The sequence below is a fragment of the Metopolophium dirhodum genome, chromosome 3, assembly GCF_019925205.1.
Source record: "Metopolophium dirhodum isolate CAU chromosome 3, ASM1992520v1, whole genome shotgun sequence".
Classification (NCBI taxonomy): domain Eukaryota; kingdom Metazoa; phylum Arthropoda; class Insecta; order Hemiptera; family Aphididae; genus Metopolophium; species Metopolophium dirhodum.
Genome location: NC_083562.1, coordinates 6,392,161 through 6,413,657, shown reverse-complemented (window position 1 = coordinate 6,413,657; position 21,497 = coordinate 6,392,161). Strand labels below are relative to the sequence as shown.

The window sequence follows — 21,497 nt, the reverse complement described above, 5'->3', positions numbered from 1 at the left end:
GATTATAAATAGATATACTATATTATAATATTAAGTAATAAAAAATATATTTAAATATCTTTTCGTTAAATTAAAATCCGTTCCATACTTGTTATATTTATTAAATATAACACCAATACTCGCTGTTAATTTGTATTAAGCCTGCTTTTTAAATACTGAATTTTTACCAATATAAAATATTAAAATGTATGTAGTAGCACCTTGGAAGTGTACCTATCTATTATTTATTTATTTTCAATTTAAAATGTACTTATAGGTTTTTAAACAACGTTGACGAGAATAATGGTAATAATAATATTATAAAATATCGCTGTAATATTATATTCTATTGTATAAAGAAAATTGCTTATCATTTTTTATATTTATTTTATCTGATAATTTGTAGTTTATGGTTGTCCATAAACTTGATTCAATAAAGAAAAGGTTACAGTCGCAAATTACCCTTTACTACTGCACGTACACGTACAGGTGCGAAAGGGTTTTTGTAGTAGGTGTGTCTGAAGTCTGTACACACTACACAGACCCTCTTCAACGTAGAATTCCATTTTCATTGTCTTTTCGGGTATATTTTTAAAATATATACGCACAATCAGTTGGATGACCTACGGCAATTACGAGTCCTGAATTTCAGTCCTATACAAGCACTCACGTACTGCTGAGTGCTGAGTACTTCGATACCGACCACACGACGAGCTTAGTTTTCCGATGGTCAAACAATATTGGTTTAGGCCGTTAAAAAAAATTAGGTTGGTAAATATGCCATGATTTCTATGATATAAGGACTTGCATAGTTGTGTGTAATAGTTTATTCTATTTAATAATAATTAATATACAATTATCTTATATTACATATTATGTATGATTAAAATAACCAGACAAGCCACTCGACTTACACCTATAGTAATATTAAGGATGTCGAGTGTACCTCGTCATCGGACGTGTTAAATTTGAATTCAAATAATTCAATGGTAAACCATTGTATCATACTATTATGTATACGATAAAACAATAATTATATAATTTTAAAATTGTATTACCAATAATTTATTAATAATACGAATTATTTATTAGGTATCTATAGGAAGTTAGTATAGTAAATATTATATTCATTTAAATTAGCTGAATTATTATTATAGAACACAAAATAATAAATACGGATAGTATGAAAACTTTAATTGTTTAAATTTTTTTTTGATATGATTTAACTAACACAATCCAATCTTGAGATTTCGATAAAATATACTATAACTATTTAATTTTGGTATACATTGCGTTTGAAGTTTGATCTCAATATATTTAATATTCAAACGTAATCACTAATCACCATTTCTCATTAACCGATTGTTTATGTTAATATTATTATAATATTATACATTTATACTAACTATACAATCATTATAATATTATACCCATTGATTGCGTTTAACGTAACTGTTATTTTTTAATGTCCCACTACACTGTACGTCCGTATAGTACTTTTTCAGATGCACAACAATGTATACGTTTCCTGGCAGTATACATTTATATAATAAAATATAGTTATTATATGAAGATAACAATTAATAAACACTTTATTATGTATATAATTACTATACCTACTATCATATCACTAAAAAAGACAACATTATTTTAAATAATACCTGATAATAATACATGTATTTTCCAATTATATTATTATATAATATACCTAAAATTACAAAATAAAGCCAATATCCAAATAAATGAAATATTTGAAAAAATTTAAAATACCAAAAATACAACCAAATTATATTACCATCATTATTAGTATTTTAAAGAAAAATAATTGTAGTGGATTTTCATTGGTTACTTCAAAATATCAAAGAAAGACGGCTTGAATATTATTCAAATTAAAGAAAAACCAAATATGTACTTCAAAATAAACAACTAAACAAGGCATTATGTATTATGTATATGTATGCAATGCAGCCAGTCTATTTTAAGCAAATATGAATTATAATAATAATTAACAATATGACGTACTTCAACAATATCTGGATAATGTCAAGTGTCATTTTTAAAGGGTGCTAATAAGGCTTAGGTTCTGTACTCAAGAAGAACCTATAGAATCAAACTTAAAAGTCATCAAAGTATAAATAAAACATATATATTTATACAATATAAGTGAATGCAAATATATTAGTTGAAGTATATATTTCGTACAATGTACATAATTAATTTACTTTTATGAGTAAAGGGTGGAATATTTTAATTTTATTAATTTATCAGAGCGTTGCTACTGTAGCACATAGCCCATAGGAACATTTTCGATTTTCCTTTAAGTAGTTGGAGGGGTTGGAGAATTTAAGTCGAACAAATCGTGTTTAAAAATATTGAACGTAGATATCATAGGAATTGATATAATCGATTATCAGCTATTCAGCTAAACTTGCATCTATAATTTATTTTACCTCGCCGACCTACCGTTTTATTATCTTTTAATCATATATAGGTAGGTTAGGTATAAGACTATAAACTGTTCATGTCGGATGAATTAATAGATAATAAACTATAAATTATACTTTTCAACGATAATTATCTTTTTTTCAGGTAACGCATTGTTTAAACATTAATCATTAGAGTTATACTATATATATTTATATACACAAGATACATACATAGGTAGCTTAGGTATCCAAACCAGATGAGCACAGTTTGCAAATCGAACCTCCGGAAGTATATCGTTCGCAACCATCTGACGGCCCTGGACCCGAAAACCTGTAATTATTACGGCAGCCGTTAGGTTTTTCAATTTATATATAGGTATATAGGTACCGTTTGAAGTGTGCGGTACATCAAGGGGAAAGGCCTAATTTTCCGCGAGTCTTGGCGGGGTGCCGAACAGGTGGTCCTTGACACCAATTAAAAATTACACCATGCGTATACACGAGGTTTCGTTTAATATCACACAAAAAGATATTAAATAAAATCCAAAGATATAATATTATAAAATATCGAATTATTGCTGCTGCACATACCTTCGTATGGCTAGGCGCCTATTCCTGACCCAAATAATTTGCACAAAGGCGCGTGGGACAGGTGTGTTTCTTTTCCATTTTTTTTTTCATTTTTTTGGAAACAATCGGCAGCGGTGTCGAAACGCAATCTCGCCTGCAACACCCATTATCCTCCTGGTAAAAAACGGCAAGTAAGAGAAGCACGCGCCAAAAAAAAAAAAAAAACACCGTTGTTGCTGCTGCGGCAGATGGCTCGTGTTTTTTTAATCATACCACCGTGTCACATAGCACAACATAACCTCGTACAAACATATGACGCCTTGTTAACCATTGTTGAAACGAAAGAAAAACTCTTTACCGTTGCACCGTATATTATTATTATTTTGGGTTGTTGTGTAAACTCGGCAATTGACATTGTGCTTATACGATCTGATCAGAGAGACAGTGGATTTTACAGTGTAATGTATTACAGTATTTGGATTTTCAGTATGCCATATCGATTTGAAATAATTTTAAGACGCGTGTCGAAGTAGCGTTCTCGAATAGGTACTATAATAATGTCAACCTCATTCATAATGTAAGCCGTTGATCAACATTGAACACATTAAATATGCTGCCAATAGAGAAATATTATTAATTTTGAAGTTATTATAAAAATTGGTCCATGTATATTTTATTACCTGTCCAGAAGTAATAAATAGTTTTAATTTTTACGTCCTGTGTTGTTAAAGTAGGTTAACTTTTTATATTTCAACACAAAAAACTAATTATGCTGTGGCGCCCTGTCGCACCTGTAAATTGATCCACGAGATTTATTAATGATGTGCAAGTCGATTTATTTAATTTTAACTCTGTTGAGTCTTTTAATAATTATATTAGTATAGATTTTGTTTGTAAATTATATATTTTATGATAAATGTTATTATTTTAATTATTCTGTATAATATTATATAATTTTACTGTTTAAATTCATACATACATGCCCGTTTAAAATTTAAATTTATATAAATAAATATTTATTACATAATTGCACTTAAATACTTAATAATAATTTTTAGATAATTTTTACCAAAACAAATACTATGTTTATTCAATATTATAATAACGTATTCATAAATTCGTTATCATCTAGTGAATTTTCGGAGTGTATGCGAACTCATCTTATACAGGGTTAATAACTATGATCTAGTTATCAGGTACTTGTATAACTTGTTATAAAAATTCTATATTGTACCATCATCAGGAATTATCAGATGATCATCAGGTACATAACTATTTTATACTATAATAATAATAATAATAATAACTATTATTATTATTATTATTTATTACAAATTTGTAGGTAGTATATTTTATATTATAAGGTGTACCGTGTTACTTGTACTTTAACATACTGTAATAGATGTCAGTTTATTCTTGAAGAACTGAAGATAAGTACGGGGTCATCCTTTTAATAAAATAGAATTACTCGACATTTCTTGTCTCATGATAAGAAGTTAACAACTTAAACTGCTTATTGCTTAAGTATTTTCTTTTCGAACGTTCACTTTTATAGATTAGCTAAATGATCAATACAATCTATTATTATATAATATAGCATACTTCTGCAGTTCTACGTGTTTACGAGCCATCAATACACATTTAGACGTATTTTTTTAAATTTCTTATGATAGTGTATTTAACAATACATTATGTTAATTTCAGAAGAATAGAAACGATGCATTTAAGACATTGAAATAAATAGATAATATACCTACCTAATTATAATCACACTATAATAGTGTATATACTTATTTTATTTTTTGGTATTTTTAAAGAATTGATTATTTTGTCATGCATTTTGTGTGCTATTATCTTTACAACACTTATATTTTGTGTTTGAATAAAAATTTGTAGGTCCATATTTTATTCCTATTTCTATTAACATTCAAGACGTTTGTTTGGTATGTATAGGTATGCCTCCGTGTTTGTAATTAGTAACTACATAAGATTTTTATAAAGGCATTAATATCATATCAGGTTACGCATCTATAAAGTGTTGATAAGGAATTTTTTTCAATATTCGTAACCAAATACAAATTTACAAATCAAAATTTAGTGACAGGTATTAAATTATGTATTGTGACGCTGAATTCCAAGAAATGTTTTTCCTGTACAAATAAATTTCACTTCTTTACACGGGCCACCACCTTACCTCTGGACATTCATTATTATTATAGTAGTGTGCACATTATTTTATATGGGTTTTTACGACCGACGAATCAAGTAGAGGGGGACGTCTCCGTTGTCCGCGACCGTCTGTTACGCCTATTCTCGACGAAGACTTCAATAGGTCGTCAGTGGCGAGTAAAATCGCCGGATCGGGTTTCGTGTGCGTATAGTCTCTCGGACACACCGTTGATTTATGCCGTAATGTCATGTATAAATATATGTATATATATAATATATATTGTCCGATATGAGCGCACGCACAAACGTATATACGAATAAAATAATAATAAAAAAAAAATGCCCGCGTGCAGTCGATTGTGCCTGCTGCAGGTCGGCAGTGGCGGCGGCGGGGACATCGAACGGATGCAGATGTTTCGGCGGGGTTGCGCATATTATTTACCCGACAAAAGGGCTAAACGTTGTGTCACAGAGGTCATCTCCTCTCCGAAAACCGTCTTTTAAACGTGTGCGCTCGGGGTTTGCAGCGGCCCTGCTGCAGTCTCTTACAACATAAAAGAGCACCCGTTTCCAAAAAAAAGAAGGAAAACGTATTACCGTGTATATATATATAATGTATATGTATGCATAAAGGACCTCCGCGTGTAGGTATAAGAAGAAGAAGGAGTAAGAGGTGGAGATGACGGCGAAGGGCAGAGAAGCAGGAGTGAATGCGTGTGCGACGGAGACGAAGGAGCGAGCCGTGTTTGTAGCAATCGGTCCCGCACAACAATGGACGTACAAACGGACACAGAGTTAAACGGACACAATGCGGACAACAGAAAAATCGGAATCGATGTTTGTAATCCATTAAGTTCCAATTATATATGTATGATACGGCGGCGGCAGCGGAGCGGTATTTCTTTTGGCCGGCCCGCGATATCTGCAGGAAGAATGAAAAACGGAAATTCTGTGTAGCGGAAAGAAACGATCGATCTGGATCAAAATGCTCGCGGTTACAATGAATGGTCGGCGCCAACCTCCGACTACAACACAGTGTAATAGTATAACAGTGGTATATAGGTATATACCTATAAAATACGCCGCCGAGGGTTGAGCCCGAGACGTCCGAACGGTCAACGTTTCGTTTATTATTTGATTTGATCGGTCGTACACAATTTTGTTTCCATAATATGACGTGTACACATATTATTATATTATACCTTATCGTGTCCTTTCATTCTCATTACAATAAGTCTTGTGTCGGGTTAACCGTTATTGTTGTGCTGCTTCTATATGTGCATTATATACAGCACTCTGAACACTAACATATTATATTAGCATTTAGCAAATGTTGGTACCTATACCCATACAAGATTTATACACGGCTGAAATTCCGCGATCGGGTCGAATAATAAGAAAGTATTTGCAATGTTGAACGACGATTATTATTATTATTATAAAATAATGATGATTTATTACCAGTAAACTCCAGTTGTATAATACCTATGCCGGTGGTTTTTTTTTTTTTACAATTTCCGCAGGTATATATATTTATCTAAACTCGGTTAAACACGACTATAATATAATATTATGAGTTATCAATGATTATACCATATTGCGACTGTATATTAATTTTGATTTCAATTTTCTTATTATTTTTTTGATTCTTAAAATTAAATTCTTCAAATTTTAATAAAAATGAAATGTTGTTTAAATACTTTCTGAAATAAAAATTAAAATCAACAAACGAAAAGTTCTTTATTTGGTACGACGAAATCCAATTTAATGAAAATTTCGATAGTTTTTCTTTATGTACTGCAGTGTGATTCACCAAGCATACTCACCATATTTTTCTTCAATAATGGAATTGTTCAAAATCTGAATTTTGGAATTTTATTAAATATATTTTATGAGTAAAGACCATATTTTAAAATTTTTAAAATTTTTGATAATGCGTAAAGAATGTTCTGGAGGGGGGGATACCTTCTTCTGTTTTTCAAATGAGAACTCATTTATTTATCCGATATTTTAACAAATTCGATAAATAATAGTTTTTGAGTTATTTAACTTTGTGAACCTTGGATAATAATTCCAAATAATAATAATAATAATAACAATAATAGGTAGGTACCATGATAAATGATAATGGGTTTGGAAGATGTGAGGGGAGGGGGGATATGTTGATTCGAAATTTGTAGTGATTAATATTTATCAACATAATAATAGTTTGCAAAAATGGTCCAATAGTGATCATTTATAATAAATACTAAATTCAATATTCAATATATATATATATCACATATTATCTACTTTATATATTTTTAAGACTATTTCTTTAATACATAATATAAACATTTTAATAAATGATAAACAATACTCGTTTGAATTTTAATTAAGTACTAACATCAACATTTTCAAAAAAATTATCCGCTAAATAATATTTATAGTAAAAATTAGGGGGTTTTAATTTGAAAAAAACATAATTTTGTATCACCACAGAACACTATTCTTAAGCGTAGTACCAAAATATTCAAGAATTTTAAAATATTGTGTTTAGATAGATAACCCACCTATATTTAAAAATTCCAAGAATCAGAATTTGAATAAATCCATGATTAAAGGAATTAATGGGGGTGAAAATTCTTGGTGAATCACTCTGTATAGTAAAAACCAATAAATATAGACATATATTAATATATTATTTCTTTTCATTTCCTTAAAAATGTTCTGTTAATATGTATTTCAGACCTTAATTTTTAACTGTATTTAGATTGTTAATAATTTTTTGTCTGATGTAATTTGAATTATCAATGCACATTACTTTTATACATATAGCCACATAATAAATTAATGAACTGGGCGTTTAACTGTTTAAGAAACCGAGCGTCCCAAAATGTCGAAAATTCCATAAACTTAATTTTTTGCTAATAGACATCCCATGCATTGTGTTTAATACTGTTTATTAATGTATTTTGAATGATATTGCTTTTTGGAGAATAACTGAAATGAGCAAACAACAGTAAAACTTCTTGACATTTCCAGAATCCATAAATAAAGTGAATAGCAAGTACCGATTAAAAGTTATCCTTGAAACACCCATTCAAAGTTTGGCTCATACCCAATCTTTTACAAAATAAAAATGAATTGCATGTATTATACACTTTGGCATTATATTCTAGTTTTGTACTAATTTTATATTTTTTGCTTGAATAAAGAATATTAATATTAAATTAATAAACTTTTGAATTAGATGTTTGGCATTATTATTGCTTTAGATAATAATAAAAGAGGAAATGTAAAATAACTTTTAATTATAAAGGAAAAAGGACGGTTAAAATGAGTTATATTATACCAAATGTAGTAAATTATATTTTTAATTTTATGTTTTAATTTAAAAGTTAACAATATTTAATAATTTTAGACATTTAGATATTTTATTACTCTTTTACAAAAGTGGAGCATTAACAACTAATTAAAAGGTTAATTTATATTACATTCTAAATATATTGATTTTATAACGATGGGTTGTTATTTTTCCTTCAACTGTTTTGTAAAAAAAATGCTTTGATCTTTGATTTCGAGGTTGGTTTATGGTAGCATTTTGTATCTAGTTGGTACTTTTATGAGATTCTCAGTACTTTATAAAACAATCAGGAAAAACAAAAAAACAATTTGGAAAAACCAGGAATTTTTACGCAAAACCTGTTTTAAATAAAATTAATTTTACTCTTTTGTAATTCAAAAATAAATTACTGGACTGTTGAGACTTGACGTTTTTATTAACATTCGTATAAGCAATTACTAGATATTATAAATGTTGTTTATTTAAATTGTATTATGATTATTTAATCAAAAAAATAACGATTTTACTTATTTTGTTTTAATTCAAAACAATATTATTAGCGAATCGAAACTTATCAGCATTCACACATATTGTATTTAAAATTTAAAACTAAACAAATTAATTAGTAGATATTCGAAGAAAATTCTAAAACTACATTTTGTAATTGAATGAGATGTATTATTTGTCAAAATCCAAACATTATTATGTAGTTCTATCAGTATTTCGATGTGTTAGTCCCCGTTACAAATGTTGTCTTATTAACATTTTTGAAATAAGAACCTACTATCGAAATATTTTAAAACACAGTTGTACCAAACTATATAATATACATAGGATATCTTAATTCAAAATTTCTGACCAAAAGTTTAGAGTCTAAACGAATGTTTTGGTTATACAATAACGCGTGGTCTTCTTTTTGTCAACGTCACGATTTTGAGCAGAAAAATTGTTTCAATTTTCAACTTTGGGTAGTGGTTTCTGATAGAAAATGTTGTCAGTAGGTTCAAAATTAGGGAAATGCCAGAACTTTTTTTTAATAAATATAGTTTTTTTAAATTCGTATATGAAAAACTAACAAAAAACCGCGGGAAAAAGAGAATATTTACGCAATAGTTTCATAAATAAAATCGATATAAGTTTCTTGTTATACTTCAGGAGTTAATAATCCTAAAGCCTAAAGGTTGATATTTTCATCAAATATTTACATTAGTAATATTTAGACATTTCTACTTTTGTTTCTCGATAGAAAACTTGAAAACATAAGAAAAGGTTCACCGTAACAGATTATATCTTATACGAATTAAAAAATATTGAATAAATATTATAAACACAGTTTTCTTTATAAGAGGTTTAAGTTAAAATATTGACCAAGTAGTAAGATATCTATATTTGAATTAAAAATATTGATTTTTCTTCAAACGCTGTTAGTTATTTGATATTTTTTTGAACTTAAAAAAATATTAATCGTAATTCGTAGAGGCTTGAAACTACTTTTAATTTCTTATATTATTAACTACTTTATTATCATTCTGTATACACATTGTACATACCTGCGCGGCTACACAATGCAATTTCCAAAATATTTAGACTAAGCTAATTATATGATTATATACCACGCAACCCTTATTCCAACCATTCTACGGTAAATCGGTAATCGGTATTGACATAAATGCAATTTTTTGGAAAAAACTATTGAACTTTTCAAATTGAGTAATTACTTGTATATACCTAGGTATAGGAAGAACTGATGACCCTAATTTCTTACGTTTGGAATCGGTTTTTCATATGCAATTTTTGATAATTGAATTCAAATATTGAATACATCCGTTACAGTTACCTACTTAGTAACTACTTAATGACGTAGTCCTTCGGCAATATAGCCAATTAGAAGCTAATTTCCGGTTTTATATCTTTGAAATCCAGAAATTATTAAGGAAAATAATTTATTAATGTAAGTATAAGTATTTAACAGTTTATTATATTTATAGTTAATTCAAGTTGAAGCTATTAAACTTGATATTACAGAATGTATATCAAATTATTATATCTAATATCATAAAGTATAATATTTATGTTTTATAATATGTGTGTACTATAATATTGTAATTCAAACTAAATACTTAATTTTGCGTGCTAAACTATTAATGATAACTCAACACATCAACATATTTTGTAGGAATAAGTATGTTTAAGTTACTTACATATTAAAAGTAGACTGTATAGTATCTTTCTTTACGTTTGTTGGAATATTTTATATAGATAATTTTAATCTATCCAGTACTACTTCTCACTCAAAAAAGTTTGAACTCCAGTAAAGATTGTGCCAATAATATTGATTCATTGATCTGTTGAAAAAAAAAAACGATTAAGTAGGTGTTGCTCTGCTGTACAAGTGAGTCATTGTTTTAAATTTGAATTCAATGATATAATATCATTGTATACGAAAAACAATTTTGAGCGGAGACGGTTTGTCAGCCAAGGATATTTTATATGATATTTATATTATTATTATTAATACGGTAGCCGGTAAGTTGAATCAATACTATTTGTATATAATAATATACTTTAGAAATTTCAAGCACCCACGAATAATATTTTTAAATTATAACATAAAACTAAAATCTTTCTTCTTCGTTTAAATATCTAATTACGTCCAAACTTGAACTTCAAATAACTATATATCAAAAACCGTCTTTATACATTTTAGATTTTTTTTACAGAATGAACTACTTACGTGGAACCTTATTTTAAATTTTTAATCTTTAAGTCTTAACTATAAAAAATGAACACTGCAAAATAATTTGTAAATTTTCAATATGATAAATTTTGTTGAAATTTGAACTGTAAATTCTAATAAAAAAGAATTTTGCCTATGTGCATTTAATATTTTTAAACTGATATTGAAACAATATGTAAAGAGCCTTGTAATACATTTTTAAGCTTTTTAACCAAACGAATAAAATTTAATTGACATTTATAGGTAAAAAACACTAAAAAAAATTGAAAATTGAAAATGTCCCTAAAGAACTTGAAACAAATCAAAATATTTTGAAAATGTTATCAAGTATGGAAAATTATAAAACAAAAATTATAAAACAAATATTATTGTGTAAATTTCAAAGATCTACAGTTATTCGTTTTTGAATTACAACAAAATAAGAAAATTGCTCCATGAGAAATCGAATGTTGTAAAAAATTTAACTTCGGTCTCTTATAAAAATTTAATCTTCCCATTTTTCCTTAATTTTTTTTTTGTTTTTCCTGACGCTTTTGAAAACTACTGGGAATTTTACATTTTGACTTCCACAATGCACCAACTAGTTTCACTTTCCCACTGAAAAATATATCGAAGTTGAAAATCGAAATATTATTTCTACTACTTATCAGACTTAAACAGACTTGAAAAAAAACACACATCATTGTAAAATCAATACGTTCATCGCTTCGCTCAGAATCTAAAATCATTTAGTGCAACACTAAATAGTAGACGTAGCTATATTATGTAAATAATAATCAATTAACTGATAACCATACAAAACCACAAGAAATCTGAGATAAAAATGTTTGTGTTTTTTAAATTTACTCAATTATATAATATATTAAGATACTTATTATTATACCTAATTTATAAATTATTAACAACTATAGTGCATAATACAATTATAATACATGCATAACGATCTTAATATTTAAATATCAATGTAACATAGTGAAGTATAATATTATGTACGATTATACATATTTATATACGATAGGTATACGTTGTACACAATAAGATCTGCATTACAACATTTTTAGGTAGTGATTTGTATTTTTGTTCAGCGTAGTCATTAGAATTCGTTTTCGAGAAAAGTGTTATTTTTTTAAATCTTTTTTCGAACCCAGGTTTTTGTATAGGGATTACAATGTATAGTACTATAGTCGTATGTATATAGTTGGAAACGGGTGAAATGACCAAAAGTCCGCATCATAGTGTACACAAACTCCCCTTCGAAATAAATATTATATAAAAAGTAGAAAACACTACCGAAAACGTCTTAAAGATGCATCTTTCAGATAATTGTGTTGGGTTTTTGGGTACCCTTTGTGCGAAATACTAGCACGGACCGGCGGCGTCGGCGGGGGCAATATTCTCTCCCCCGCGAACAAAAGGTGGCTCGGACGGCCGGCAAAAGGGTCGTGTTCCCAACAATTCGTCTTTATACGTAATACGAACCTTAAATAATACACGCGTTTCACTTATTTTCTTATTCATTTATATTTTTTTGCACAGAAATCCTGCATGGTAAACACGGCACCACCGCCACTGTCCGATTCCTAAGCATATATATATAGGTATGTACTATGCAGTTTCCAGAAACACAGATCTTACATGGCGTTCTATCGCATTCTATCCCCGTCGTCATCATTGTACACACTGCTGCGGTATTTTTGCAGCGCATTCTCCAAATCAAATCTGTCCGAAATAATACTACTGGATTTCAATATCGATAATAATATGCATTTACAAGTACGAGCCGCGAGGTTTTCGCAATAATCGCAACAATCGTCTCCTCCGGTATAATACGATATTATTGTCTGGGGAAAAAAGTCTTGAAATATAATATGTCTTATTCTTGTACGACAGTGTTGTACTCGATTTGTATTTTATTATTATTATAGAATATTGATCATTTGATAGAACCTGGTTAAGTTAGTGTGTAATGCAAAATTCACTTTTTTTACGTTTCGTCTACCTGCACTTTATATTCTATCATAACCCGTCTCTTTTGAGTCTATATTTGGTACACTAGAAATTCCTTATATAATTCCTATATACTCACAATCATGAATAACGTAATAGGTAAGTCATAATTTAAAAAAAATACCATAGCACGCTACTCGGTATTTTTCCTTTGCCGAGAAAATCTATATGAATCGTATATATGTTTTTGATAATAAATAACCACAACAACGAAAATCTTACGAAAAATCGGTCAGAAGGATTTTATTGTGTATCCATCCCAAAACGTATTTACGTTAAAAATAGGTGGTATTAAATTGTTTTTATTTTCATAAGCTATTTACTGTATTTTATTATAAATTATAATTCTATTATTTATACGGCAGTTGCAGAAAATTTTCAAAAGAAGGTCGTCGTTCATTCCTCATATTTCTATACATCAAATACCACACTGCAGTTTTCCCAAAATCACAACGTTCAATACCACACAGCATAATCATATTTAATCAAAATCACAAAATAATCATAAAAATAAAACTTAAGGGATAATCCTCACCGATTGCTGTAATACTACATACGTTAGAAAAACGACTGGTGTTTATTTTAAGAAATTACTTTTCTTTTGCTAAGTATAAGTATCAATTCGTATAATAAGTGTACTCGCCCCTCTTTTCGACTTCGCATAATGGATGACATGATACAAGTTTTAACATTTTCACAAATAATAGTTTATATAGTTTAATAATAATAATCCAATGCGTCCTACTGCCAAAATTTACGAATACCAAAAAATAGGGCTTATAATATACCTACGCATAGTTCTTAATCGTTATTACTCATTATAGTAATTATACGCAGGCACATCACATATTTTATTGGGCTTCGGTTGACTTGTATTATAATATGTAGTTTTAGAAGATTAGAAGAGGAGATGCAAAAAATATAATAGATACATTTTCGGTACTCCTGAAGAATCGGTATTACAAACGTTTTGGATTTCCACCTCTCGATCATTATAATAATATATTATAACATCGCTTCTCCGTTGTGTAAACGTCGTGTTCGACTGCGGTTTTCTCGGATTTCTCCATCGCCAGAGGGCCTCGGGTCGCCGAGACGCACGTGTAACACGGTAGCAGAGTTGTACAATAATAATAATATGCAACCCGTCCGAGACGACGACTTCACGCTGTTTTTGGGTTGCGCTCGTCTGACCGCCGCCGGATGAACATAATATCATAAGGTATGTACTACTGCAGTGGCGGTCGTTATATATATTATTGCTATTGGTATTATTACGTACACGCATATTATTGTGTTCGGGCTTATATTATCCACACGTGTGTGTGTATGTGCGTGTGCGTGTGCGTGTGCGTGTGTCGTATATAATATATATTATTATTATTATTATTATTATGTATATCACGCGCATCTCATCCCTTTCTCGGCCACCCGTCGCCGTCCGTCGATGCCGAAAAATCATCGTCGTCGGCACATACACAGTGTGCACCGCACACACGACGGAATGCCCGTATATCAACATTACGAGTGGCAGTCGCATCTATCTATAGTAATAATAATAATAATAATAATAATAATGATAATAATATAGGGTTGCGTGAACCGCCGCCGCCGCTGCCGGTGGACAATGGCCGGCCATGGTACACTCGCATAATACATGTCGGCTGCCGTCGGGTGCGACCGGTGTCACAGGGTTTACGGGCTACCGGGTACTTTATTTCGGTTTTTTTTCCTTCGCCCTCTCACTATTCTTTTCACCGCGCGCTCTCCGACCTATACATAATAATAATAATATATATGTTATTATATTATTACCTATATATACACCAAGTATTATATAATACTATATAGGTACGTATAGGCGCACACACAATGTATAATATATAACATAATATACGAAACGCCGAGGCCGTCCCGACGAAAAATAAATAAACGACGTTTCCGAGAAATAAACACTACGCGTACGTGTCTATACATATGGGAGTTTTCGGACGACGGTCGTTACAACACATTATCGTCATTATATAATATTATACGCGCGGCGATCGACATGACGATCTGTATAGCAGCAGCATCAGACTGGTAACTGGTTAAACAATCGCGGTATACTTATAACTGGTCGTTTAATGATGACAGAAAAACGATGGACTTTCGAAAATCAAAATTATAACCATTTTCATACGGATTTCACCCACACGCAGGGTGCGGTATTTCGCTAAATAATGAGCCGATAAAGTGTACGGTTTTTTACAACTGAAATAAGTCCGAAATTCGGACATTTACCTAGGGCAGGCTGTACAGTGTACAGCCTAGGTTTATCCGGCAAATCTTAGGTTTTACCCATATTCATACTTTTATCTAATAATAAATATAACCAAATTGCTGCCGGTTTCGTTAATTAGTTGTTGTATGTAGTGGACACTACATTTTGTATATTTTATAAAAAAAAAAACAATAATTCATGTAATCATGTTTTAAACAATTTTCCGCCATTATATTATATCTGTTTTCGAATAGAAGTGCAAGATGTCTTCATTTTGCAGGAGTCAGGAAGACGTCATGCTCGGCATCGGAAGCGAATATTACTCTATAAAATAAAGAGTGACAGATAACGGAACGTGTCAGAAATGTCGTTAGTTTTTTTTTGACGTAAGTACTAAAATGTCAGCCGTTGATATAGCTAATAAACCGATTCATGAAAGCTTCAACTATTGGATTAATTATATAGTTTTCATTAAATATAAAAAATATAGGTAGGTATACTATATATACTAATATATAATATAATAATAATAATAGTAATAATAATATAATATAGCCAATAACCATATATAGGTAACACTATTGGATGTGTATTGACGCGGTTAAGACATATTTTTCGTTAAAATCTATAATACAATAAGCAATTTTAACACTATTGTTTGTACAATCGTTAACTATAAATGTTTCCTTCGATTGTCCGTTTATATCAGGTAAAGTTACCTATATTTCTATAAAGACTATGGAATACTGACTTTATGACGTAATAATATAAAATATAGGAACGCTGTTAAATATTTAATGAAAAAAAAAACGGACGCGTACAACGTATGGAACAATATAAATCGTACGAAATATAAAACGATTGTACTAGACCGAAATTATTATTCGTCGATAATACAATCAAAATGTTTTTGGCATGTGACGGTTGTCCTTCAAAACTTAACTAGCTATCTTTCACGATTCGCCCTGGAGCATGACGATTCGATTTAGCGCGTAAAAAGGACGTGTCGGGACAACCGCACGCAGTCACTTAGAAAATAAAAAAACGCGTTTTTTTCAGCTGCTGTATACAGCACGAGACAAATACGACATAAAAACGACGTTCGATATGGATAATATGTGCATTGGTTTTAATAATGGTATTATGCGCGTTTCATTGAAGTGGAAAAATATTCAATCTTCGTAATACGTTCGTTGGGATTTTGCAGTTTTCAATATTTCCTATAATTTCACTGCGGAATCGCACGTTACTTTCAGCCCCACCGATTTATTTGCATTATCGATCTTATTTAAAGACGCGACACTTATATACAAGATTTCACTTTTTATCGTACCGGTCAACTGTGCAGGTTTAGCAATATTATAATGGTTGTATTAGAGACATCCGTTCGGGTCGTCAATCCGTCACATTATATAGGTAGGTACTGAAGGTTATGAAACACATAATATTTTATGCAGACATTTTCCTACGTTTAAATGACAACAAATTTCAAGAATCTAATACGAACACCAATAAGTGATATACCTAGTACTAATGCCCATAAAATGTCATATGGATCATATTTTTGTTTTATTGTTAAACCTGCAACAGCACTAATGCACGATGATATTTCGTAGGTACTATTATTTGTTATGCGCAAGGTGTTGTAATTTCATTTATCTAAAATAATAATGATTAAAACATGATTTGGACTATTAAAAATTACATTAAACATTATTTTGTCGGTCTAAATGATTTAAACATCAGACGGAAAGCGAACTAGAAATTCCACGATATCCATTTCTGCAACGACAGTGCCTATCTGTTTTGATTAACAAAATGAACGTATCCTGTCTAACCGTCTTTGAAACTACACACACACGCGAGCAGCGAGCGCATGGTCGGTCGGTGGATCCCAAAAGTCAACACGGACATTTTTGTCAGGTGAGTTAAATTTGTTATACCTGCGGGGACCGGGTATAAATACGATGAAAACGAGACACGTATAATAATAATAATGGCCATATAACGCGAATCCTATATAATATTATATATTATTATATACGCACTACACACACATATATATATATGAGCACTATACACTAGCACGATGCACACATACAATGCGAACGCTGAAAAAGGGGTTGGCGAAGGGAAAAGGGTTTAAAAATCTACAGGCTGCAGAACAATCGAAGAGAATGCACTTGTCGTCCGACTGCTGCTGCTGCAGTGTCTGAGCGAATACCCTTTTCAAAAAAAAAATAAATATATATATATATATATGTTATCACAATAGAAATTTACCGATACACACACACATTATACATTAATATATATACATTAATATATATATATACACACACGACGACGACGAACGGAGTAAACGGCACCGCGTGAATACCTGTTGGTTGACTGTATATATATTGGCTTAAAATGGGGAGGAGAATTACGATTTTTTTTTTACGATATTTCTTTTGCGGAATTTGTCTTTCCCGTTTTTTGTTCTGCAGCGCAGTCGGATAAACAAATACCGAGTCATACATAGCAATTGCAATAACAAACAAAACATTTAGTCAATAACGCGTGTCGCTTGGAGTAAAATAATGGAAGATACCTACCTATTTTTGATTATTGCTATTTCGAATTAGACGACTAAACGCATCGAATATGGAATGTGCTCAGTATAGGTACTATCATTAAGGGCCGCGTATACTCGTTTTTTTCATTATCGGGTTTGTCGAAAATTGGGTGGACGTATCAGATTTTATTATTTGTCTGTGGAAACTAGCGTACCTAGGTAATGTCATTACCGATACAATATTGAATAATTATCATAACAATTAATAAATCTCTCGTAAAACGGTATACTATAGGTTTATTTTCCCAAATATTTATCGAATGTAACACGTGGCCTACGCCTTTACTAGATATGGTATAAGGTATATTCTTCTGTCATTTATAAATCGTACCTATAATATGATGTTTATTATGCGCACGTACTCTAATTATTCCATAGTTTTCGCGCGTTGCGCTATTTATATACATAAGCGTGTACATATTATATATAATATATGTAATCACAGATCGCATAGCGACTTTAAATTGGAATTCACTACGAAATTGGAATCATCCAACGACGTGGATGTGGTGTGAAGGGAGAAGACGAATAAAGGCGATTTTATACAATGTATTATATAATATGTGTGTGCCATGTGTGTGTGCGTATATATATATAGGTTATAAGTAATAACTAATAAGTATATATATATATATATATACCACACGTATATTTTACGGGGTGTTCGAGGGCGGCGGCGGTTGGGCGTTACCGCGTTGTGGCAACCACCGCATAGCATCGTCTCTGCATCGTGTCGGCGTATCGGCCTGGTCAGAAAGGGGCGAAAGGGCTCCGCGCTGGCAGTTAATATATATAAAAAAAAAAAAAAAAATACCGAGCACATAAATCACCTGACCATCAACGGACCGAAGGTGGACGCCAGTGGGGGTGCTTGCAGGGTTGTCGTGTGGGGTTATACCGAAAGGAATAGCACGAAATACGTTTTGTCTTACTAGTGTGTATGCGTGTGTGAGTGCGCGTGTGTCCGAAAAGGTACAGACCTTCAGAAACCAGCAAAATGTATATATGTGTACATGAAAGATAATATAATAATATACACTGCGGAGAAACTGCGAATTTTTTTTTTTATTTACGAATTTCAGTCTGTCGAATGTAGGTATATTTTATTCTGGAGTTTTTGTGAGATCGTATTTCACCGCCGTAATACATTCGCAGCATAATACACGCGTGTTGTGTGTGTGTGTGAAAGAACCGACAGATCGAACAGAACTTACGCGATTTTATCCTACAATTAACCACTCGAATATAATATTTCTCTGCAGAATCTGACAAAATGAATATTTTTAACAGTTAATTTGGCTAAGACTTAAAAGCGTATTGTGCAGGATATGATCGCATCGATGCCAGACCGTTTCTGAGAAGAATATTTTTCAATTTACAATAATTGTGGTAAATGAAGATTGGTAAATAGGATTACAATTACCAACTACCTATATAATATTATGATCTAATAGGAATTAGGATTTAGGAACTCATATTATTATTCTAGTAAATACTAGTCACCTATGAGATAGGTATAATAACTTCAAAAACTATGTCTGGAGCCCCAGAAACCCCAGTCATGACGTATCAAAAGACAATGATGCCATGACCTGAAAAAAAAAATCTTTACTGATAATTATTTTTTTGATTTATTTTCGACGACGGAGATGGACAAGTCAACATTCATAAAGTATAACACTCATTAAAATAATGTTGTAAAAGAAACGCTGGAAACACTGCACGGTCCGATATTGTATGCACGTAAATCACGAAAATTCGTCGTTTATTTTTCTGAACATTTTTTTACTTCATTATAAACTTTATTAATTTGACGATTTCGTTATACTTTATTTAGTTTCTTTCATCGGTCTCGTCGGTATAGTAAAATATAATGAGGCAGGTCGATATCAAACGCATACACATTAACGTTAGTACCTATATATAACTGTATTGACCGATGATATCCAACTAGCAGCCACTATAAGTAAATATAATGTACATTTTCTATCAACGATCGGGTATTTTCAATATAAATATTATTTTAGACTTGTGGAGTAGGTAGGTACCTATTGATTTTACTTAACTAACTACACGTCTACACGTGCAACTATTGACTTTATACCTCGTAAATACTATTATTGATGATATTAAAACCAAAACGAATGCTCATTTAATTTTTATCAAATCGCTATTAATAATTAATCAACTAATGGATTTTTATCGCCATGTTTTTTTTTACTTTATTATTTATTTTGTCACAGTGATGGAAACTACTGGTCTACTTACAGTTAATTTACGTTTTATTTGTTAGTTATTGTCGTTTAATGATCGCTTATGGTCGTTTTTGGTATAGGCACCTAATATTTATTGAAACATAGGTGCCAGATGGTTATTAGATACCTATGCGGTATTAGGTACGGTAAAATTTCAATGACATAAAATATATAAAATATAGTAGTTACATAGTATGTACTACCTATACTAATCTTAATAATATATCAACTATAGACTGTAACTGTTGCCAGTAATCTTAGACCAGTAAAACAGGAGAAGGACGGGGGGGGGGCTAATGTTGCTAAGTCCTCCCATATAAAATCATAGCCTAGTAGGTACGTAGTAAAAACTTTTAACTTTGGCTTGATACATTTTAAACAACTTAGTGCATAATGCATATACCCAAGACACTTTTGATATTATACTTCAACATATAAAAATATAATTGAGTGTTACTTATTAGTTATTGCCTGTAATTTATAACTTATTATTTATTAATAATGATAGTTTTAGGTAGGCGATGAGTAGAGAATAATTTATTACTAATCTAGTATATAATATAATATGGTATACCTATTATTATTTAATAATTATTATATATTTTACTTTTTATATTATTACTATAATATATATCTGATATTATATTATCCATCTTCAATAGCGTATTTAGAATCTTTCAAATTTAAATTTTTGTGTAAATTACATTTTATTTTAATTACTTTATTTTTTTTTTTAAATATTTTTTCATGGAAAACATAGCTACTTCAAATTGATTTCATTTTTTTAAATTCAAAATTAGCTATATTAAATGAAATGTACATTTTTTATTAGGAATAATATAATATACAAATAATACAATAACAAATAACAGAAATATTATTAAAACTGGCCGTATTGTAATGAGTTCAAGATAAAATAAATTAACAACAATTTCATTTTTAAAACATTTTTGTTTTCATACAACAAAATGATTATTTTAAAAAGAGGGCAGTTATTTTTTTATGGTATATACCATGTATATAGTCAACAATTGTTGTATTGTTCTGAAATACTTCGAGTAGGTACCAATGTTTTTGACGACCCAGTTTTATTCTTTGTTTGTTCAAGAGGCGTCTAGTTCGTGGCGGAAACAATTTAAATTTTAAATT

General features: G+C 30.4%; 1 long non-coding RNA gene across 1 annotated transcript in view; it reads right to left on the bottom strand.

Moving 5' to 3' along the window:
- Window positions 1-2,753: 2,753 nt before the first annotated feature.
- LOC132941183 (uncharacterized) overlaps window positions 2,754-21,497 on the bottom strand; it is a 37,002-nt gene continuing 18,258 nt past the window's right edge. The window contains exons 2-3 of the long non-coding RNA XR_009664139.1: window positions 10,671-10,814; window positions 2,754-3,149 (exon numbers count right to left, since the gene is read on the bottom strand). This is a non-coding gene — a long non-coding RNA (uncharacterized LOC132941183). The remainder of the gene's footprint in view (window positions 3,150-10,670; window positions 10,815-21,497) is intronic.